Raw genomic sequence first — 25688 nt, forward strand, 5'->3', positions numbered from 1 at the left:
ACAATTTGATTACAAAAAAATAATAGGATCTTTTATTGGATTTTACCCTGTATGTCCGATGTAAAACAGACAACAGACCATTACTTCAGGACTGTGCAATCAAAGAGCATATTAACTCTTTAATAACAGAGGGTACTGTTAAGTTCATGGCCATGTGTACATATAAACACATACATACAGGCACACATGGGTCTAACACTGATCCACCGATACCAGATATTATCAGTTACCAGAGACACCAGTATTTGGGTCAAGTTGTGGGTGTTCTACTTTTAGAAGCAGTCCGACCTGAAACAAAATGCAATCTGTAATTAAGATGGTCAATATGACGGCAGGACATCAGGATTATATTGTTATGTAATAAAATACTGATGGCTGTTTGAGGAATTTTATTTTTATTTATTTTTTTGCACTGAGCTTACAATCCGGTTTGCAGAAGCATTACAGGTTATTAAACGTAAGGCCGTGCCCGTCGTTCATCACCTAGACTTCTTTGTCCCACTAGGGTACAGTATTCACTGCAGGAAGGTGGATATCACCTCTGCTACATGATGTTATATAACTATACACCATACTATACAATAAAGGGATTGTGTGTGGGGGGTGTATTATGTATGTATAACTGGGAGCAAATTAGTCATCAGCGCCCAGTACCAGCCAGCTCTCCGGCATCTCCGACTGATCACACAAAATAACTTTATGTCCTTATCGATATCATCATCATCACCATTTATATAGCGCCACTGATTCCGCAGCGCTGTACAGAGAACTCACTCACATCAGTCCCTGCCCCATTGGAGCTTACAGTCTAAATTCCCTAACATACACACAGACAGACTAGGGTCAATTTTGATAGCAGCCACTGGTTGATAGTATGTTTTTGGAGTGTGGGAGGAAACCGGAGCACCCGGAGGAAACCCACGCAACACGGGGAGAACATACAAACTCCACACAGATAAGGCTATGGTCAGGAATTGAACTCACGACCCCAGCGCTGTGAGGCAGAAGTGCTAACCACTGAGCCACCGTGCTACCCTTGCCACATGCAAGTGCTTTTATTTGTAGTCCAAAATCCAGACGTTCCCAGCATCAACATGGACTAAATGGATTTCTGCAACTTAGAGAGAACCAATGATGACAAAATAAGTTTCAATAAAGTTTTAAGAAAAGTTGGATATTTCATTGAAAAAAAAAAAAGAAATGCCTAAATTTAATTATATTTGGTGTTTTGCCACAATGCTTCTGTCCTCTCAGTATGCACAGGAACCTAAATAGTTTAAAGGAGTCTTTAAAGCTGTAAAATTGAAATGGACAATGCACAGTCTACGGGTCGTTAAACAGCAGCGCTCACTCCAGCTTCCCATCAGAGAAACTGAATCGGACTGTCGGTGTGCCCTGCCCATAGTTTGGATAGGTCACGATTGGTACTACCCAGTCAGCCAGTCTCCAGCCTAAAGTAATCAATAGGGGTCTGGTCCAATGCCCCAGCCCCCCCCCCACCTTATGCCCAAAAGCCGTAACATCTCGTCATTGAGTTACCACTTGCCTCATTTAGATTTTTGGCAATATATGGTAGCATGGTCACAAAACTGTACACATCTTTATTATATGTGCAGGACTTTGTGTTGTATGTTTGTGTGTTGTGCTAATTATTCATTTCTCCCATGCATGACATACAAAGCCTAAAACTAGCTGGAATTTTTTGAAAAATAAAATACAAATCTAAAAACTTTTTTTTTTAAGTTAAAAAATAATAATAAACAGGCTAAATTTCGGTGTGTTAATTTTCAAGCCAGATCACACGTGTGTGAGCTTAAAACTGATACAATTCAACAGCTTTAATGGCAAAACTCGAATAGCAAACTTGGAACACAAAAAAAATATTTAAAATTTAAAACACTAACTTTAACACGAACCACATATTTGACTGTGGGCTATTGGTAAAATACAATGGCCATGTCCAGTATTTTAGCATTGTGCCTGTTTCAGTTTACACCACACCGTAAACAAGACAAAATTGGGACATTTGGGTGATATGGCTAAAAGAGATATAAAAGACACCAGCCACAACTCCATAAAAATACAACACAACCTCAAGAGTAGCAGCCTTAAGGCCGATATGAGGAACGCAGGAGGTCACCTTACGGAAAACATGGTAGAAGATGTAACTGTAACAACTTAAATTACCAGTAAAACACGGAACATTTACCCAGATTAATCCTCCTCCACACTCACAGACGTTCGGATCAGGTAGCACTTATTGTCGTGACTCAGTTTAGTTTTCGCTATATTGTGGACATCTGTTCTTGCTTAAAATAAGCGACCACTGACTAGACTCGGGATAGAGACTTAGGAATCGCCCTCAAGTTTATAAGTTTGGGAAACAATAGAACTTCAGACATGTGAGTAGTGCAGAAACCCTGTCGTGACAAAGGAAGGTCACACTGAAGATTGCCGAAGATTCTTCACGGTTTCACAGCGGAGCAGAACAATTGTCAGAGGAACTGAGATGGACTAACAAGAGACTTCAATTCTGCAACACAAGAAGAAACTCTTCTACCCAAGAGGAAAATACCAAATCTCGGGAGAGCTTGTTAGGTTACAGATCCAAACAACCTTCTTTAATATTTCCATTATGTTATGTAGGGGATAGGCATGTCTGAGACACAGAATTTAAATGTGTGATCACTGGGCACGGTATAAAAAAAGAAATGTTACGATTTCACTTTTCAGCGGAATTATGATAAAGGATTTTTATAAATCAATGTTTTATTGTTACTTAAAACACAGAAAATGAAAATTCAAGGTGGCAGCTTTTTAAAGTTCCTTCCTTCATCGTGTATTCAGATATCTGGCAGAATCTGCTTCGAATACAATAGGTGCTGTACGAGCGACCAGGATACCAGCTATACGATGAGGGGTAGATGGCGATACCTCCGGATTTTCACGCAACGCCTATCCGAATCTGCAGCTCATTGTGCTGTATGGTGTAGTTTCAGTAGGAATACTAAAAAGCCAATTTACATCAACAAAATGCAATTTTGCAGCCACATAGGGAATAAGCTGAACATCCTGAACAATTTTGAAAATGTATTGCCTAAACGAACATTCTCAGAGGTGCAAAATCTGCACTAAAATCATCACCATAATTTTGTAGCCTGCATCAGACCAACAAACCAGAATTGGTTGGCATGTTTTAAGACAGATTTGTGCCTTCTGGGACCAGTGTGCTGCACTGTTCCTGGCCGTGTACAGCTATGCTGCGCTGTTCCTTGTTCCTGGCCGTGTACGGCTATGCTGCACTGTTCCTGGCCGTGTACGGCTATGCTGCACTGTTCCTTGCCGTGTACGGCTATGCTGCACTGTTCCTTGTTCCTGGCCGTGTACGGCTATGCTGCACTGTTCCTTGTTCCTGGCCGTGTACGGCTATGCTGCACTGTTCCTTGTTCCTGGCCGTGTACGGCTATGCTGCACTGTTCCTTGTTCCTGGCCGTGTATGGCTATGCTGCACTGTTCCTTATTGCTGGCCGTGTACGGCTATGCTGCACTGTTCCTGGCCATGTACGGCTATGCTGCACTGTTCCTTGTTCCTGGCCGTATACGGCTACGCTGTACTGTTCCTTTTTCCAGGTCATGTACCGTTATGTTGCACTGTTCCTTATGCTCCCGAGGCTCCACGGCACTGGCCAATTATAATAGCATATTACTGTATAGCTCACATTGTATTGTGCTTTCAAAGCATAACAAAACTAGAACTAGATTCAGGATAGATACAAGAATATACGTACACTGAGGCACATTGACATTCTGTATACAGCAATTGTTATTACTGAAAAAGGACTGGTGCTTTTGCTAGTCAGATAAAGCTGTAATTATGTGCGCCTGACGTTTCCCCCCCGTGAGACCACGCTTGTCACCGATTCTATCCCAGGAGACCTACGCTATATTGTGTCTTTGTCTGCGACTGTAAGAGCTTCAAGCTAACGAAAACAATGCGCTTGCTTTACCGAAAGCAAACAAACTAAAAGTCTCTACAACTTACCATAACTTGTACTAGGCCTCAAAGATCATAATGAACACGTTAAGGGGAACTCCAGCCAAAATGATTTTCTGCAGATTTTTGGAAGCATGTGAACAAAATAAGTACAGATTATTAATTGGGAGTGGGCTATGCAGATCTAATCCCAAGATCCCGCTCTGCTGAGCAGGCTCTGGGGGGGTGGAGGACCTGTGGGTGGGGAATGGGCAGGTGAGAAACAGATGAAGGGGGGGTGTATATGCAGTGAAGCCCTTTAGGGCAATCAGCGTGGAAGTCACAGGGCAACAGAGCAGGGCCTGGCTGTAACACTGGTTGGTAATACTCTTGTGTTTTTGGATAAATTTACCGAACTCCATCCAAAACTACATTTTACGTTCTGGGCGGAGTTGTCCTTTAGCTCCTGGTAAATGAAAAACACATTTTCAAGCTTCATATAACTGGCATCTATACATGTTTGGGGATGTGAAAAATATACTGACTTACAGCAGTTGATTTATTGATCAAAGTCAGGATTTCACTGAAATATGGCACCCGGCTCTGAGCACAAATTCTAAATTAACAGAGCTGATGTAACCGAATGTAAAAAATACATTTCTGATTTAGTTCCAGTTCATTAAAAAGCCACCCACAATCTCATTCAGTAAAATACCCCAATAAAGGGCTGCAGGCGTTCTGTGATACGCACAGTTCTTCAAACAGCCCTTACAGCCATGTCTTCTGTACTCTACAAGTTTGTGATATTCCTCATTCAAACGTAATTACAGAGCAAGCTTTATATACGAAGGGGACCTGATTTATACTGAACCTCTGACGTTTCCAAGGACTTTGTTTCCATGTACAGTAGAAGCCTTTACCAAGATGAGAACGATATTACAGCTATAGAGGCTAGTACTTTTATGTCTGACCTGTTAGCCCTCTACCATATTAGATCAATATTTTTTACCAATAAAGCTCTTTCAAATCAAGACAACCTATTAGAGAAAGCGCAAGTACTAGTACAAGGGCACAATTTTGGGCGGTGGCTCCGCTGTATCAAATTCTATTTCAACGATAGGGGAAGGGGTTAACTTAAAATTGTACAATCAATGCCGTTTATCTCATTAAACGATGCTCCATCTGTATGTTTTGATTAAAAAAAAAAAAAATTTAAACAAGCCCTTACTCAGACTGAAATGAGACATTCAACTGTGTGCAAAACCGCAAAAAAGCTAGTGGGGTACAATTAAATTCAAATTGAATTAAGGTGTACATCCGATTGGCCTCTATCGTCAACACCATCTTTTCCTTTGCACCAGATATCATAAACGACCCCAAAACTCTTAAAACATTTATACTCCCAGCCCTAAAAGTCACAAAAGGGTGAGATTCGATTAAACACATTAACATTACAGTGTGACAATACAGACACAAAGTTAAGTGTTGTTTTTCGTTCTATAGGGATAAGATGTCTATTTATAGTCTAATTAGAGCAGATTCAACGGCAAACGTTCCGGATGTTCAGTACAGTGCGATGAAACATTACCCTCCGTGTACTTATTTCAGCCTTTTATTTATTTCACTTTTTTGTTTTTTGTTGTGCAAGCAAAGTACATTGCTGACCTCATTAATCTTTTCAGATGATTTGAAAGTACAAAAGGAACTGCCTGTCTAGGTTTATTTTTCTTCATTTTGTCATCGGGTATTAATTACCTGTCACATCCAATCCTCAGTAAACCTTACAACACCCCCAATGGAAACGGCTTTCAATTAGATGAAAAATAAAAAGTACAAAAGATTGAGACGGAGATCGTTAGGATTCTGTAAAGAGGCCGACAGTTGAAGCAATCGTTGAAGGATTCACATGCTATGGAGGGACAGGTGCTGACGGAATGTTCTGAATCCTTGGGGACAAACTGTGATTAGGTTTAATATCTATCCGTCTGTAGTGTGGCAGCCAGACACGGACTTCTCTTTTATTTTTTTTGTAGTCTAAAAAGATAGTTTTCAAACAGGTACATTAAAGGGACTGTCGATATTTTCATCAGTACTCTAGAATTAACACAAGAACTACACTGTGGGCACGGTGTGGAGGGGGGATGAGTAGAGGTGAGCTAGGGACCATAGTGGCTGCTAAATGCTGGCCAATAAAGATGGCGTAGCAAGCAGGACACTTATGAAGTGTTACTTGCTGGTCACCGGAGGCTCTACTGCCAGCAGGCCACTGAATACAGGACACTAGTAAAGCAAGTAATTAATTTTAGTTTTTATGTGGGGATATCTTAATATTAGTTTGACCGTAGATATGAAATGGAGACAACGGAGGCTGCAAAAAGGTGGTTAGTAAATGTGCTGGACTTTAAATGCTCTTTTACTTTCTGGTCATGGGAGGCTGTATTGCAATATGCCCATCACAGAAGTTGTACAACATGCTGGCCATTAAAATAAGACACCAGTAAGGCTATAAATCTACTTTAAAGCACCAGTGTGCACTGCACGGTGCCCTCATTTCTCCAGAAGCCCCTAGTATATAGATCGTTAAGGGTCATTTAAGAATTATAGCGCTGCTTTATGTGTTTAAGTCTTCTTACTTGCGCCAGTGGATTTCAAGGTGCCTGCCCACGTCACAATCCTTGGACCTGCCCCTAGAAAGTTAATTTGCTCCCAGCTTTCCTCATCCACCTGACAACGTGCACGTGGAAGACGTCACGTCAAAGTCCAACCTAGTGAGGATTCAGGACCACCCCTTTATTTAATTTTAACTGAAAGGTTCAACTCTTCTAAAACACTGCTCAGTTTACCTGCAGTAGGCAGTATATAAATCATGAGAGTGAGGAGACACCGGGACTGTCTATTGCTTGTGGTGCTTTTGTGTGCATGAAGATTTTTATTATACTGGTCGAACTGCGCTGATAAGAACTACACTTTGCTGCAGAAGTGCAATTAGAAGGTGCAGAATGTGTCCCGAGGTTTACAAAAAAAATAAAGCTCTGGAAAGAGAAATCCTCTTTTTATTCATGGACGCCTCATCTGCATCAAACCTTGTGACTCAAGTGCTGTAACACTGATCTATAGCCGCTACATTGAAAAGAGAAGATGGCTAAAATGCTAATTCCAATAACTTAATGTACTTAGCTTGATAGACAGATAACGGGGTCCTCTATAGTAAGCTAGACCCCATGTCTCCAAACACAAGTTAATCCATTACTGGTCTCAATCAAAGTCAGTTAGTACTCAGTGTAGCATTGGTGGGCAACAGATGGCCAGCAGCCCACCGAGCATTCACCTATTGCCCCCAGCTGACGGTTCCTGATCTGCTTTGTTATAACGCAGAGAATAGGGTGGAGATTCAATTAGGTGCGAGGTGTCTCCGTAATTACCGCGGCGACACCTTGCACTGATGTTCTGACTGGAATCTCTGTTCATTTTGTGGAGATTTCTACCGTAATTGCCGACAATGAGAACAGCGCAATGTCCGCACGCTACATCGTCAGCAACTGAATCACCCCTTAAGAGCGAATGGGAGCAGCTGGCTTCCAGGTCATGTGACCTGCTCTGCATACTGCAGCGAGATTATGTAGCACAACCAATCAGAGGAGGAGTTAATGCGGTGTATTCTGCACCACGTGGTCTCGCTCCTTGCTCTGTGGGTAGTGAGGGGAGGTCCGAGAGGCATTTAGGGGGTCTGCAGGGAGGGTCCGAGAGGCATTTAGGGGGCCTGCATGGAGGACCGAGGGGCATTTAGGGGGCCTGCATGGAGGACCGAGGGGCATTTAGGGGGCCTGCAGGGAGGGGCGAGGGGCATTTAGGGGGCCTGCAGGGAGGTCCGAGGGGCATTTAGGGGGCATGCAGGGAGGTCTGAGGGGCATGTGGGAAATGCGAGATAACTACCATACGAAATTGAAAAGAGTTTTCTTTTGCAATCAATAATGTTATTATCTAGAGCAGTGTTTCCCAACCCTAGTCCCCAAGTACCCCTAACAGTGCATATTATCCATATCTCTTTGCTGGAGCACAGGTGTAATCATTACTGACTGATACATTGTGAAAGATCCACAGGTGGTATAATTATGTCACTGGGCACCTGGAAACCTGCACTGTTAGGGGTACTTGAAGACTAGGGTTGGGAAACACTGATCTAGGGGTATGAAATCCCAAAACAGACTGAAACAGACACCATCTGTGACAACTTCCCAGCGGACAACAACAAACAAACAAATAAGTATATACAAGAAGACTAAAGAGTTTAGTTTATTTATTTTTGCAGTAATTAGTTCTTAAGGGCACACCTTTATTGTGTATTTCTCAGCAAGTGATGTTTACAAGGAAACAATAACTGCAAACACTAGAGAACCCTGATCAGAAAGGGGGGAAGGGAATGTAAATAAAGATAACACCCCCAAAAGCTGAATTTTGCATATTTAAATCGGACACAAAGCACAACAAACATACCTAATGTATCCAGTGCTTTGTAGCAGAGATGGCTCCCAAGGGATAGACACAGCGCCATTAACATCCATTAAGAATTGGGAAGATATTTATTACAATGGGATAAAAATATTCTAAAATCTTTAAAGGCTGTTTGGTGCTGCATACTTATCAGGCCATAACGGTAACATATATTAAAGAAAATGGGACAGGGACAATTATCTCCAACTTCCATTTGTCAACAATTCAGAGACATCTCTGGAATCAATCAATAGCATTGCATGGAGCAGCAATTAAATGTTATAGATTGCAAATCAAGTGCATTTTAATTTGCTTGTCATTTTCAAAGCTGGTTATCTCAAAAATGATTTCCTGCAATAGAAAAATATTCATATGCGGAAGAACAACATAAGCCGAAATTACCACCTCTTAACACATATCGATATTGTCATTTTTACATCGGAGGTATAATCTCAAATTAGGAAAACTATTATCTCTGTTGGAGCGCAGGAAAAGTTTTTACAGCTCCAACAATAAAGTAAGACAAGCTTTTTTGGGACCCCACTGAAAGATGGGAATAACATTCAGGGTCTACCACAGGATTTTGGAGGAGAGGGATTCAAAATGTAAAAAGTAATAGTAAGAATGAGAACCATCGTCATGGCAACCACTGGCACTATACCACGCTTACATTTTGTTGTATCACATTTTTAATATGTGCTTACACCATTTGTAATATCCAGTACAGTAAACACTATATCAGTATGATATACATAAAAAAAATCCCTCGAACCACAAGACTTTCCCCTAGTCTTCAAACGTTCTCTGAAAACCCACCTCTTCAGACAAGCTTATGATATTCCTCAACCACCATCTTAATTCCCTAGGTTACCCTATTACCACCCTCTACACAGCTAACACAAGACAACAACCCTCTGACCAATATAGTTGTGTATTAAACGATTGTCCCATAGATTGTAAGCTTGCGGGCAGGGCCCTCTTACCTCTCTGTCTGTATTACCCAGTATTGTTTTATCACTGTTTGTTCCCAATTGTAAAGCACAACGGAATCTGCTGGCGCTATATAAATAAATGATGATGATAAAAAATTGTTTGATAGCATGGACTGTGCATTGTGATCCAATTGCATTCCATTTTTTTTTTTTACACTTTTAATTTATTTTACAATGTTTACAGCAGCATTTCATGATCAGCCCACAAAATACAACAAGAATTATAGATCAGACCATGAGAGTTGAAACTTCCCACGGGGCAGGAAGTGGGTCTAAGGGTGAAGGAGAACCTTGTTTTGGAGTTTGGGGGAAAAGGACCAGCGGTGGATCATTAGGCCATTTGGGGTCCAGGGTTTCGGGAATTAGCATTCATGTACGTTATGAAACTGAGAATTACACACAAATGTCCCATCAGGATAGGAAGATACAAAACGTCAATGTACAGGACGTCAATATAGTAGGCTAGCCACAGCCCGGCTCCACCACCGTAGGAGGAAAGTCAAGCTCAGTCTGCTAGCTATGCCCAAATTGACGGGTCTAAGTATATTGGAAAAGGAAGTTGACTGCTATACGGAACAGACCCAAATTTCCATTTTTTCCACCTACAGACCTTCTTCTTTGATGCTTCATAAACTCACCCACCTATTGCCATAAATCTCTATGGTACCAACACCTACTACATACTATCTGTACTACATAATACAGCATATTCTGCTTCAGTCCATGGTTAAATGTTTGCATATGAACAATAGAAAATTATTAATCTAGAGAATTCACATCACTCAGAAAGATGTAACATGAGCAGGGCATGGATTTACCAACACATCCGGACATGTTGCCGAGTAATCTATTGCAGGCACGCCTTGCAAAACAGCCAGTGAGCAATAGGCCTGGAGACACATTTGCTTTGTAAGGATAGATATATCCTTTTTTTCCTTATTAGAGTCAGCAGTCGCATGAGAATACAGGCAGCGGATAATCAGACGCAGGGCTTAGACAGTACAGAATGGCGGAACACTTGGAAAGTATTTGGAATACCACGCCTCCCTCCCCCACCATGCTGAGTAACCGAACAGGAAAACCTTGGCGATACCGTGTGCAGGAGTATGTGTATACCAGCACTTAACATTCCCTTTCTACTGGTATTCATGGTAACACGCTCAGCTATTGTCATACACTGTAGCATGCAAAGTATGTAACGACTATTCATGTACACAATGTGTGTATTTTGGGAATCCATTTTCATCATTCCAGACTGGATTCAGTTATGTTTATGATGTTATAGACATATTGTAAGGATTATCAGCAACAGAATGTATGTACATTATCCGGCTCTTTATTTACAATCGTAACCAAAGGTAGTAGCAGCAATGCCATAAAAACAATCAGCATCCATTCCCCATCCCCACTGCAAAAAAACAAACATTGTTACTGTTAATAAGTTAACAGATGAAATACTGACATTTCACGTTCTATAGATGGTCTAGTATTACATGTATAAACAAAAAGAAGTTGATAAACAATTGTATATTCCCTGACTGGGTGTCGCTGGGCCTGGTTCACTGAGGAACTTAGGCAAGAAATTTCTTACTTAAGTCTCCTGGACAAAACCATGTTACAATGCAAGGGGTGTAAATTTGTTTTCTATTTTGCACATAAGTTAAATACTGGCTGTTTTTTCATGTAGGACACAAATACTTGACAGCTTATTTGTACACTGAAATTTAAAGTTGATATTTGTGTACTATATTAAAAAACAGCACCCCTTGCATTGTAACATGGTTCTGTCCAGGAGACTTAAGTAAGAAATTTCTTGCATAAGTTCCTTAATAAATCAGGCCCACAGAGTGCAAACATGAGCTTTGCCCGCTGCTAATTGGGCACTGGCAGACACCAACAAAAGCTATGGGCAAGATGGTAGGACACAGGACAAGATGATGTTGGCAGCAAAAATATAGGAGGCTGCTTCATATTCCTACCGACCGGCAAGCTAGAGGCAGTCTACTACCGACCGGCACGCTAGATGCAGTCTACTACCGACCGGCTCGCTAGTGGCAGTCTACTACTCATTGGCACGCTAGAGGGAGTCTACTACTCACGGCACGCTGGATAGCGGGAAGACACTTAAATAGGTTACATCTCAGCCCCCGACGCCCTAGGAGGACAACCAACCGACTTGATTTAAAGAGTTAAAAAAAAATTGGCAAAGTTGACCCTAATTTCTTCTGGACCAAATAAATTGTGAGAATTCTGAATATTCATTCTAACACTTACAAAGCTATAGCATTAGCTAAATACTAACACCAAACCTACTCCAAGCTGTGCCCTAAACCCAGTGTAAAGATGCCCAATACAAGCTCAATTCCTAACTGTAAACACAGCTGAAGTTTTAACCATAGTCCAGGTCCTAACAGATCCCCTGCCCAAAATACTAAAAATATTCCATTTAAAAAAAAACAAAAAAAAACCGCAAACCAGCTTCCATGCCATCATTTGTCTTGATACAGTTCTATGTTAAAAATAAGCACTTATGTGATCTTCTACCTGGGTCTAGGAATATCTTAAAGCCACGACCCCCTCGGACTCTGCTCCTGCTTAATGATAGGAAGATAATGACAGAGTTGTTCTACAGAGCTTATTAACAAGAATATGCCATGTTATTTTAGGATTTATAATGTATGTCACAGTTCTAATAGGCTAAGGTCATAAAAGCACCGATCTCAATCAAGGGAAACTAGCGGATTTAGAAGAACATTAACTCGAAAGAGGAAGGTTGGGGGGAAACTATAATAACTTTGGAAGAAGATTGTATTATCAGCTCATAAAGGAGATCAGTGATACTCTCCGAGTGTATGTCAAATTACAGAGAAATATTCAGCCTGACCTTTACACTTTCTATTGGAGGATGACTCGGACGCCCTCGTACCCGTCAATGTGCAGACCTGGTTCTTAGCTGCTAATTAATACGGTACCTCCACAGCGCAGATACAAATGTCTGCTACGAGCGGAAATTTAATTTTCCCTTTAAGCGGAAAACTCAATAATAGGGCAGTCTCATAAATCTGCAAGGGATTTCTTTTATTTGTTCATTTTAAGCAAAATAACTAAATTTGTCTCCAGCACTGCAGAATGATTATTTCCTGCACCACTATTTCATTACAAAATCACTTATAACCATTTTTATTTGCTGTCCTGATTTCTATTCGGAATGAGCGTTTCAATGGAGTGCAGTACCTTTTTCAGCCTCTAGATGTCCCGATTTACACCCGCACTTCACCACATACTTGTATCTGGCAAAATACGCTTAGTTACTGGTGACCGTTATATATCATCATCATCAGCTATTTATATAGCGACACTAATTCCGCAGCGCTGTCACATGTATATGCATCAAAACAGGCTTATAATCCTTGTAAACTGCCAGCATTGCAAACATGTATTTATACACAGGTCCCAAATATTGTTAGAAATGTTTTCATAAACCCCAGATATATTCTGTACAACTGCCTCATTTGGGAAAATAATGGACAGTGACACAAAGATATTACCTGTTAAACTGGTTTCCTTGACTCCTCCATAGCAGCATACAGTATGGGGTGATGCCAAAGCTACATTTTGCCTAGGGTGGGCCCCATTATAATGTAATTAAAGCTTAATGGGCTCAACTTGAACACCTAACATTTTATATACACACACACATACATATACCCGCATTTTATTCTTATTAATAGTTTTGCTTCTTTTTTGGTTGTTTTTTTTAAGTCATATTACCATACTTAACACTTTCCTTCAAAACATGGTGTGGTGAAACAAGGTAATTAATATCACCTCAACCAGTCTGCACCTCGTTTCTCACAAACTGTGGATTATTAAAACATATACTTTTTCTATCCCTCTGGTTCCCCATATTTGTCAATCATATTTAAACTTGTATATATTCTATTTGCAAGTAGTTAGAATGTCTATGTTTCCCCATAGTCCTGTGTCTTCTTTAAATAAATCTTAACAGCACAGACCAAGTCCAAACAATGAATCTCCTTTTTTCTTTTGAGTTTTTTTTGCTTTGGACATAGTGAGGGTGGAACAACTCTTCATTAATATGGATTTGTGATACCACTTTTGGCAGAAATTTTGGGTTAATTCTTACTATTACCTGAATTCTCCTTATCCAGCATGATGGAGCATCTTGCCATAAGGCAAAAGTGATAAATTAAGTGGCTCGGGGATCAAAACATCGAAATTTTGGGTCCATGGCCAGGAAACTCCCCAGACCTTAATCCCATTGAGAACTTGCGGTCAATCCACAAGAGGCAGGTGGACAAACAAAAACCCACAAATTCTGACAAAATCCAAGCATTGATTAGGCAAGAATGGGCGGCCGTCAGTCAGTATTCCTATCCTCCTGCTCTTTCTGGTCATGAAATTAGGGAAGAGAGAAAAACTATAAACCTGCACTGCCCGACGTTACTACAAGGACAGGAAAGACGACACAGGAAGGAGGGAGGAATAGTCCTATATACCAGGTGTGACTTCTTTCCTGTCCCGACTACGTGCAAGGGGGGATTGACCCCATAGTGTATGCTTCCATGGAGGAGACGAAGGAGATGCAGATCCAGGAGCAGACTGGTAGAGGTGGCACAATCAACATTGCTAGTGACTGCATTCGGAATATACCCTATCCACAGTCATATTGTGTGTCATATAGTTTAAAGTGTGATTAAACGGTATAAATAACTGCAAGAAAGAGGCCATGCATATGTTTCCCTAGATTATTTTGGTTTTTAATTTGCTGTTTCGTCAGTTTCTTGGGCACAAGCATATATATGCAACTTTAAAGTGGGGAGCACTGGCGTGATCAGAGCCTTAGACACCTGCAGCCAATCAGAGATAAGAACATGCAAACCTGCAACTCACTTACCTTCAGTTTCATTTGTGACTCCATAATGGGTGGAACTCATTGTCTATTAGGGTTTTTTTAATATTTTTTCCACAGTGACTATGAGGCCTATTTATTAACAGTCTCTCATGACAATAAGATTTTTTTTTATTAGTTTAATTAAAAAAAAAAAAAAAAAATTGGATCCCCACAATAGCAGTAAGAGTTAATCTACCGATTTCCCAGGGGCCAGCAGCTTTAGTTGGGCACATGCATAAGCTGGCAGGCACCTACCTGCCCTGATCTGCCAAAAGGGGCCGCAAGTACACACTTCATTAAGCTGTAACTTTTGAATATTTGATGTTTGGACCACGTGGACTTGAATCGCCCTGTCGAGTGTAGCAGGTCGGCGGAAAATGCCGAGTCCGATGCATACGTACTTTGTATGTGCTGGTTGCGATGGCACTGCTCGGCTTGTGGCGCTGCCCAGCTTGTGATTGGCTATGTGGTCGTTACACAACTGACGTGCGTGATGTGAGTTCCAGCACCCTTTTTCTTATAAAAATCGATAGATATATATATATATTTATATATTTAAATATTTGCGCAAAGTTCCTTCATTTGATAAAGCAGAGGTGGGCGTGGCTTGATAACATCGCTTGCTTTGCCAAGTGGGTGGGTCAAGGCTCTTATCCTGCACCTGCCCATTCAATGTTCCGTGTGTTCCGTCTCTTGTAGGCAGTTAAGTGCTCACAGGGAGAATAACATTATCCGCGCTTTCAGGAGTCTACGAGGTCTCACCCTATTTCAGGAGTCTCAAAGATGTTCTGGGAGAGTAACAAACTATGACACACTAACTCATTGTTAGCTACGCATGTTAAAACAAGAAACACAAAATGTCTGTACCCCTCCTGCTCTCGGTTTGTAACTTACTGGCAGAGTGGTTCAGCGGTTAAGTGCACCGACTGTAAGACAGAAACATGGTCAGGTTCAATGCCAGTGTCAGCTTTTCTTACTGCATTTGATTTTAAAAAAATAAAATAAATAAATTCTGTATCACAACAAGAAAGTCTCCACTAAATTTAGAGTACGGCAAAGACGATGACAGTCATACTGTATACAATAGATCCTAAACAAGGAGACAATACACACACCTTAATTTTTAATTCTAATTGACGGATTTATTTGAAAAGGAGACATTATGGCTGTGGCCAAAGAGACCGTAAGTTCTACACAGCATTTTGCATATCTGGAATGACAGAACTTGAATGAATGGTATTGATTACGGCACCATCAGTCAGCCTCGTTTTTAGAAGCTAAATTACACGTTACAAGGACTTCTCAAGTGCAGACGTTCCCCTTTAAAGACATAACCGCAGATATCTTAAATAAGAAAGAACAATCCCGGACAACGTGTTTTACCAGGCATCAGGAAAGACGTAACTCTGGAGACTTGTCTGGTGCATCCCAGGTACCCAATTATTCCTGCAAGCACCAGGGGTCAAAATGGTCAAATGTATTTAGTTGTACAAGAAAATGTCACCAGCCCCCAATATAAATGGATGGGCATGACAGCCATCGACTGCCGAAAACACATAACTTCGTCCTTTCTGCTCTGATCCAAACATGGATCATTCCTTAATGGTTTCAGCTTTTAATAATCAATATCCTTCAGGCAATTCATTTCTCTGAAAGCTGTAGCAAGTGATCAGTAATACATAGTGAGAAATAAAGTCTAAGGGGAGCATTTATGAAAACTGGTGCATAGGGAACAACAGGTGCAACCCCCAACAACAACAGTCAGATGCTCAATTTACTTTTCTAACCTGTATTAGATCTGATTTGGTGTGGGGTTTACCGCACTTTTTGAATTAAATTCATTTTCATTTTTTTATTTTATTTTATTTGTATCCTTTATTTAAAAGTCTTCCAAACAAATAAGAAAGGGGGATAAACAGTTGAGCAGGGGGTTACAGAGGGCAAAATGAAGGCAATGTATGTAACAGTTCTCCATGTAATATTATACATTACTAATCCAATAACTAACCGCGAATTGCCTGCCCACTTATCCGGAATGTTCGGGAGACTCAGGAATTCCGTGGAATCCTGCCAGATCCCGCCTCTCCTCTTGTAACGAGGATTTAGAGGATAATGCAGCCTTAATGAACGTGCATCTGGTAGAAAACACAGGATCAGTTTAATTTGATGACCATTTACATTTCAAATGACGATTGGCTGGCGAAGCATCATGTGATCAGCTCTACTGTACAGAATAAACAATTTGCAGACAAGGACCGATAAGGCAACCAGATGTTCATACAACAGTATTACAGACTCTCCCTGAATGTCCAGGAGACTCCTAAAATAGTTGATGACCTCCCGAAAGCAGTCTCACAGGAAGTGGTGGACAGAGACAACAGGTAGAAGACCTGGCAAGAACTACATTTGTAGTGCTGGAGAGCGGCAGCCATTTTCTTGTAGCCCATCTACTGTTTATTTTAATTTACCTGGAGTGTGGCTACAAGAAAATGGCCTCCACTCAACTCTCTTCTCCCCAGTAAGAGAGGCACATGGGGAGATGAGCTGAGAGAAAGGATATGGGGGAGAAGAATGATTAAAGAGTGGAGCTTGTAAAGTATGCTGGGACTCGTAATTATGAAACATCTGGAGAAATCCTTGTGTAGCCCATCTCTGTATGACATTTATTTATATGCATATATTATCAATGTAAAGAAAAAAAAATCTGGCAATTGCTTTGGTGCAATTGCTTTGTATGAACTGCCAAAGAATGAATAGATTAGTGCATTGTGCTTTCACCTGCACTATCCTTCCTATACAGTATGCACCGATAATTATCCATTGCGATCAAAGACTAATAAACGAGCAATACGTTAAACCATTTATTAAAGCTTCAATAAAGTGGTGTTATTTAATACACATCTATTGCGGTTCCATTTTTTAACAAGGTGCTATAGACAATTTCATTACCCGTCATCAACATCTAATACTAAAGCTTATGTTGTCTAATGACAAGAGCCTGAGGGTAGGGGGATGAGGCTTTTAACCCTCTTTTAGAATGACAGTGGGAAAAAAAATATCTATTTTGGAAATCATGCAAATGTGCAGTAAATTGCTTTATAATATTCAGACAAGACAGAAGCCATTATGAAGGTCATTGCCATAAAGGGATAGATTAAATTACCGCTGATAATAGGATAAGTCTTTACATCCAAACCACAAGAAAAATTTCATCGATGGCAGTATTTTATCACTGTTGGGCACTCAGAGACGCAGCGGAAGAGAGTAATTTTTCCTCAACTTGGACACGATCCAAAAGGTTCCGAATATCAAACTTTAACAAGCTGAAATACACTTTTCATTACAGAGACATAAAGGCGAGGCATGAAACAGCGTATTCCTGTGCCCACTTTAAAAAAAAAAAAAAAACCTTCATAAAACGTATGAAGGGCTTTTCTGGGAATTGAAAATACCTGTTCTGTACTGTACAAAGTCTCCCAATTTAACACCCAGCCTCCGACTACGCATCAGGCCTTTTGTCTGCAGCGTACTTCAATACGGCAACAAAAGAGACTGATTTTTAAGTAGAAAAACATACAATTGATCACTGTTGAGTGATTATGGCAAAGATTTTTTGGGGTTTTTGTTTTTTTTCCAAACCAAACTACAGAATCGTTATTTCACCTAGTGCCGGCACCTCCGCTGCTTCAAAAGTTCTCAACAACTTTGAAAAGCCTGTTCATACAGACTTAGGACCTCTCCAATTTCAGTGTTCTGTAGCCTATATCCCTATTTCTGTACGGTGCTGCCAAAAAGTCAGCAACCCCAGAAGTGTCAGTGAGCAGGACAGGACCACAGAGGGGAACTTGCCCAAGTCCCACTGCTGCTCTCTCGGCAGCTTAGGAAGTATTGCGGGTTCCGGAACTCATGAGATTTACAGCAATTCTATGGTTCTCCTTCTGTTATCCCACTTTTAGGGGCTTGAGGGACTTAAAGTTGTGAGGTATGTGGTTTGGGCACAGTGTGAGCATAGATGGGGCAGGCTGGTCCCATATTCAATGATTTGGGACAACATATGTATAGGTTGCACATAGGGCCACGTGCTACCTGTTGCCATAGAGGAACAGCGTGTGGCCATTTAATGTACGCAGGCACATAGGCGGCCCACCCCACTTCCTTCCTATTGACGTCACAAAGGAGTTTCTCTTCCTCCCCCAGTTTCCTCTTCTAGCCGGGCCGATTACTGTCCTAGCAAAAGTCAATGTGAGTTGCATTCTTAGGCAGCATGGTGGCTCAGTGGTCAGCACTTCTGCCTCACGGCACTGGGGTCATGAGTTCAATTCCCGACCTGGGCTTTATCACACTTCAAAAACATACTGATATGTTAATTAGCCACTGACAAAATTAACACAAGTCTGTGTGTTTATATGTGTGTGTTAGGGAATGTACGCTACAATGGGGCAGGGACTGAAGTGAATGACAAATAGTCTCTGTACAATGCTATGGAATTGGCGGCACTATATAAATGATGATGATGATGATGACCTTCTGAGTTGATGTGAGCCAGTAGAGGAGAAAATGCTCAGATGGCCACGCTTATTCCCAACATACGTGGCCATGTCTGCCTTAACCTAACGTTTTATCCCTGGCCCACCACATACTCCATCCTCCCGTCCGCCACTTGCCAGTCTTACCCTCTGCATCAGAATCTCTCTGCCATTTCCCCCCCATATGCATGTCTCTATTACTCCATAACAGTCACCCTTTAATTTGTCTGTCTCCAGTTTTGTATATCTACCTGCCCCCCCCCCCCCCCATGTATGCCTCTGTCTCTCACCTTTGTGACATAATGTGTCTCTTCCTTTCTCCACCATTCAGCGTCTGTCTCTCTGTCTTCAATTTTGTATGTGTACCAAATTGGGCAGCATGATGGCTCAGTGGTTAGCACTTCTGTCTCACAGCACTGGGGTCATGAGTTCAATTCCAGGCCATGGCCTTATCTGTGAGGAGTTTGTATGTTTTCCCTGTGTTTGCGTGGGTTTCCTCCGGGTGCTCCGGTTTCCTCCCACACTCCAAAGACATACTGGTAGGTTAATTGGTTTCTAACAAATTGACCCTAGTCTGTCTGTCTGTCTCTGTGCGCGCCTGTCATTCTGTCGGTGTATGTATGTTAGGGAATTTAGACTGTAAGCCCCAATGGGGCAGGGACTGATGTGAGTTCTCTGTACAGCGCTGCGGAATTAGTGCCGCTATATAAATAAATGGTAATGATACCAATGTTTCCCTGTCCACGTGTACCTATCTTTGCCACCCCGCAATTGTTTGCAGCCACGTCATTGACCACCACCAACCTGGGCTTACGGGAGGTTTTTGACATTAGCCGGCTCACGTAGGCAGGATCACTCTCCCAAAAGTGAGAGCCCAGCCTGAGATCGCGACCACGAGGGTTCGAATAGCATCTATTTAGGCAAGCGTATGTACAATATTTGAGGATTTTATAATTATAGGCTCATCTTGTTACATTACAGGACGTGTACCAGTCACTGAAGCCAAAGCACACAGAGAAGGAAGGGCCTCACAAACAGCTTGGTACGCAGACATCAAGATACGTAAAATGCAAATGTAACCGCAGAAGTGGCTGTTTTCTCCACACAAAACCCCATTCTGCTGTAGAAGGATATGCTCAATTTATAAGCAGAATCTTATTGTTTAATTATTTACAGATCTCCAGACTCATGCTCTGAACGCCTTGCAATGCAAACGCAGTAATATATGCAAATACAGGCGCATGGTATAACCAGTAAGAATTTGCACTTGGGAACATAAATCCCCTCTATTGTCTCATGTTACTGTGTGCACACCACTTCCACAGAAGCATTATTCCTCTCCACCACTACGTTACATCACTCATTTTACATTACAAAAGGTCATTACGGAAAACTGCATTTTTATTTTGCCGCTTACACTCTGCTAAATAAATATTGCATTCATTTATCCGAGGCGCGGGGAAAACATATATCGCCGAGCGCCTATATAATTATGGTCAAACGTAGAAAACAACAAACAAATGATGTGAAATAATTGGGTGTCTATTACTACAATGGAATATATAATAGTCTCAGTAATGATCATAATGCTGGTAGCGGATTTTGTCATCATGACTAATTCTAAAATAGCATTATTAAATTGACATTATACTGAAAAATCATTAGTACGGAAATCAATGGATGGCGCTTATGGCCAAGTATATAAAATGCACCACTGATTTTTTTTTATGCATGAATCACCTGTTGCCTAAAAAGGGGACTTGTAGGACCCCCATGGTTCCAGAACCGTAAATGTTCTCACTACCAGAAAATCCGTACATAACTAAGACTAATAAGACTGACACCGTTCACTGCAGAAATTTCAGCTAGGGGACTCTGGGCTCTGCTAACTAAAAGGAGAGAGTGGCATAAAAATATTACATGTCCTCATTAAGCTGACCTGTGACTAAATCTAAAATAGCTTTTCACAAAAAGAAACAAAAAAATAATGAAAACAAATAATTATTACCATAAATATGTTTTTCAACTAAGAAGTATGATAATGGTTGATTAAAATAAATAAAAAATAACCGATTCTATAAAGTTTTTTGAATTTTATTGATCACTTTTGCCGAAAAATAAATAAAAAAAAAAAGGGTGAAACAACATTTGGTTACATAAATATAAAATGAATAGAAAGGAGTACCGGAAAATGAATATAAATATTAAACGTGAATGAATCACCTCCCCAATATATTTTGGGAGTAAGGGCCGACATACATGTACCAACACACCAACAATCTCCAACTAACAAATGGATTGGGAGCAACCCCCCACCCACAAATATTATCCAGGAAGTTCTACTTGAGTACATCAGAAATAGATGTTTGTTTCTCTAGTATGGCAAGGACAGTTAGCAAATTAATTCTGGAGAAAAGAGAGATCGGTGTGAGAAAATGGTAATGATTTTAACAACACTTCACGGAATAAATACATTATTTTAGTTTTTGCTAATATTTTATAAATTATTTTTCTTTATATGATCATTAAGGAACACATAAGCTGCACAGAAAAAACTTGTGTGTGCTTTATTGACATGAATGGAAGCGATCCCTCTACCAAGTAAAACTGGATCCATCCACACGCTCCAATTTAGGAGGAAAACATTGAGTCATGCCCACCCAGTCTGCCCAAACCCCACCCAGATATATACAGCCACGCCCACATTCTTGAGAAGCCAATTACATCTTTCATAAGGGCACAACCTGTTGGGGTATGCAAATTGGATGGTATGGAGTCCTCCCCTCTAATACAATTCCTGGTGTCCAGTCATCCATATATTAACAATTTATCATTACATTGTGAGTATAATATGTAAATATAAATAGGAAAAAGAGATTTATTTTTTTTAACATCTAACCACTATTGCTATAAGCACAGACACCAGCCAAGCATGAAGCCATCTTTAAATAGTCAAGTTCATAGAGTCGACTTTTAAAAACTATTACAAGTGCTCTCTGTACCCCCCCCCCCCCAGCGGCAGTACAGATATTGGTGGCGGTCACGACCCCACAGAGCTGGCTCCTATGCATCAGATAAATATAAGTTATTATAAGACTCTACGTGTCGTACATAGGGTTACAGATAGAGTCCATGGGAATATCATGGCCTGAAACTGCCATGTTTCGTCTGATCCGCTGCAGCCTGGTTCATAATGACTCGTTTTGCCTGATCAAAGTGGCAATTATGACTTAAATGTCTTTTCATTATTCTACGTGAACATCAGAGAAGATTCCAGAGAAGGTTCCAAGGTGAAAATCACAAGGCAGAAAGAGAACGATAAATTACGGAGGGCTGGAAGATCGCCAAACTCAACAGCTACAATCGGCCCCCATCATAGCTGCCCTGCTGCAGGGGCACGGCCCTCACTGCTGCCAAGGTAAAGGGTAGAGGCTGGTAAATAGCAGTGCCTGGGAGATAGGAGAGCAAACATAGCTTATAAAGACATCACTTTTCATCACTTATAACTGTGCAATAACAGAAGGCATTAAGTGGAGCGTGCGTGTGGAATCTGGTTGGTGCTGAAGCCTCCTGTGTTATTGGCAGTATGCAACTCATAACGCGACGCTATTACATCCAAGTGAACTGAGACACCGACAAAATGGCTGCTCCCGCTGTCTGCATCAGTTACATTTAGTTTATGTAATGTGTGTGGCATTTAACCTTAAATTATGTATTGTGGATGGAATGGGGGTGGGGCATACTTGCCTACTCTCCCGGACTCCCGGAAGAGTAGGCAAATCTCCCGGATCCTTGTGGTGGGCGGGCGGGCGTTCTTGTGACACCATAGCCCCGCCCCTACAATAAAATGCAGTCACGTCATTAAGCCCCACCCTCTCTACTCAATGCCATTATTTTCGTCATTATATAGTGGGGGCGGGACTATGGTGACATAACGACGTCACTCCTACCCAGTCACATGACCTGTCCTCTGGTATCTCCCAGAGGGCAGATTTAAAAAGTTGGCAAGTATGGGGTGGGGCATTTGAACCAATTTTGTAATTCTATGCATTGGGGAGGTATGGATGGACTGTATTCTAGTGAGTATTGCTTCGGTCCACAAAACGGGCAGCTCCCACTTTCTGTAGGTGATGTCTAGTGGTCAAACCCTGGGGAGCCAATAGGGAAGCAGCTTCCTGTCGAACACTGGACAAGCCAAATACAACTCCACCCACTTGAAGTTAAGCCCCACCCCTTTTGCAGCTCGTAAAATCGGAATGTCCCATGAAAATCAGGACAGTTGTAAGGTATGCGTGTAGATATACCAGGGTCCCCAGACATTTTATTCAGGTCTAACAACTATATAGACGATTAAAGAATAAAATCTTAATACAGCACAGTCTTTCCTATCAACAGCTTTTATGTTTCGCCCAGACCCAAAGCAACTTCCTTGTAACTATATAATCTGACATTCCCACCATGATGTCCGGTTATTTATTTGTGATCTATCTTGGCTATTAGACAGATAACTTGATTGATCAACTGGTATTCACACGTCTCCAAACATACAGCAAAAAAAAAAAAAACAGATTAATCCCAGTTTCCAATTCCAAAATACGTGACTCTCTTATGTCCCCCTGAATATAATATATATACTATAAAGTCTAGCAACAGTCTACGATAAATACTGCAAGAGCTGTCACACGTGAAGCTGCTGAATAGTGGAGTAATAAGACTCAGACACATCTTCAGCTATTTCAACTGCATTCAAACTTCAATACGAATTTAGATTTTTTTCTTCTTCAATAATGTACTTCAGACAGTAACAGGACAGTGATAAATTCTCAGGAATATACAGCGCATATTGCATTTTTTATTTTTTTTAGCGACTCCCAAAGAATTGAATGGAGGAGACTGGAGGCTTTTCAAAGCAAGGCTTTAAGGATTCATAGTAGCAGCACTTTTCAGAGATGCTGGGAAAAAAATATACTTATGTTACCTCAAAAACTCTCAGAACTAGAGAACTGGATGGTATCTCAACGGAGAGGATCAATTAAGAGAATAATGGAGGAGGGGGGGCTTACACGCACACAAAGAGCACATTACTACATTATACCTTTCTTATTGGCACATAACGATATAAAGCTCCGCAATTAAGGATAATTCTCTGAGCAACGACTATTAAAAATAAAATGCTGCGGTGCATTAGCTTGGCAGAGCCCGACGCGGTTTAATGTGGTAAATGCATCAATTTCAGGTGGTACAAGGACTTGGATGGAAAATGTAAAAAAATATATATATATATATATAAAGAAAAACAACAACAAAAATCTGTCTTGCTGGGGGTTTAATGACCCTGGCACACTTCTTGGGTTCACCCACACGGCTCCCATGTCTAAACATGGCATTAATTCTACTATTGAGAGAGCTGCATGTTATTAACCCTCTCCATGCCAGTGTTTGACACCAGACTGAGGTGAAAAAGATAAAAAAAAAACAAAAAAAACTTATTTTTTTTACTGAAGAGATTAAGAGAAAAAAAAAATTATGAAAAATTAACTTTCACCTATATTTATCAAGAAAGGGTCACTGGAGCCACAGAAATAACAATATATAATACACATGCATATACAATGCTTATCATTTTTAGTCTCCCTCACCCATCCTTTGCGCCACCCGCTCCGAGTTAAGGCATTTAGTAGTAGAGGTTTACTGGGTAGGCGCGACTTGACGTGGTTTGCATCGTGGCTCTGCCCACATCGCACAGATAAACGCTCACTGGAGATAATTTTGTTTGCTCGAATTCTCCAATAATTCAGTTGTCTCCCAAACACTCCGGGAGAGAAGGCAACTTTGAAAAAAAAAACAACACCCAAAAAAACCGTACACTTATCGACGCACTAGTTACCGACTGCGTGGGGCATATTCAATTAGTCGCGATGATCCTCCGAACATGGCGGATGTGCACTTTTTCCGTTACGACGTCACCTCAACATCGAGATTTCTCCTTGCACCACTGGGTGGGGTGCGGAATAATGGTGATCAAGTAAGTATGCGGGGATGGACAACAGCGCCGATAACAGCGTCGCGCTCGCAGGTGACATCATCAACTCTCGCAGGCGTCTTCACTTGTCGCGATGCCTTCCAGTCGTTGCTCACAACAGTTGGGAAGGCGCATGGTCGGGAAGGAGCCGTTCGCTGTCAACACGTCGGAGTAAGTGGTGTCGGGGTAGTCCCATCGATATGCTGACTACCACTGGCATCACTATGGGGGGCAAAGAGAAATCCTCAAAGTTACATCGTCGCGGAGCGCCCTCACGACAATTAAAGAGGTACACCGCGGCTAACTGATTATGCCCCTGGGCGTTAGGGAAATTTGATCATAAACTCCACTGGGTCAAGGAGAGATATACCTGTAAACAGGGCCAGATTTACCGCTAGGCAACCTAGGCAACTGCCTAGTGGTCCCCAGAGGGCCCCCCCCAGAGCCGACGGTGAGCGGGGTAGGCATGGAGGAGGGGCGCTCCCCTCCGCCTGCCATCCCCCTCTGTCCGCCGACATAGTAAAAAAAAAAATTGCAGCCGAGTTAAGAAAAAAACAAAAAAACAAAACAAAAAAAACCCAAAACACAGTCTCCTCATTCCCACTGAATGTCGGGCGTGACATCATCACGCCCGGCGTCATTTTTAGTGAGGATTCGGCGAGGAGCGCTGCTGGAGCAGACAGGAGCAGCACAACATAGAAAAAAGAAGAAAGCAGAACAGAAAAGAAGAGAAGAGAAAAAGGCAATAGAAAGGCAAGTAAAATTACGA

General features: G+C 41.3%; 1 protein-coding gene across 3 annotated transcripts in view; it reads right to left on the bottom strand.

Annotated features, from left to right (window-relative positions):
• Positions 1–25688, bottom strand: part of CHST8 (carbohydrate sulfotransferase 8) — a 260113-nt gene that overhangs the window by 213484 nt on the left and 20941 nt on the right. The window contains exon 1 of one of the 3 annotated variants that reach the window (XM_075189176.1): positions 16380–16498. The exons of the other annotated variants lie outside the window; for them this stretch is intronic. The gene's annotated coding sequence lies outside the window, so the exon portion shown is untranslated. Of the gene's footprint in view, positions 1–16379; positions 16499–25688 lie in introns of those variants that run through there. 3 annotated transcript variants of the gene reach the window in all.

This window comes from Mixophyes fleayi, chromosome 10 (genome assembly GCF_038048845.1).
Source record: "Mixophyes fleayi isolate aMixFle1 chromosome 10, aMixFle1.hap1, whole genome shotgun sequence".
Classification (NCBI taxonomy): domain Eukaryota; kingdom Metazoa; phylum Chordata; class Amphibia; order Anura; family Limnodynastidae; genus Mixophyes; species Mixophyes fleayi.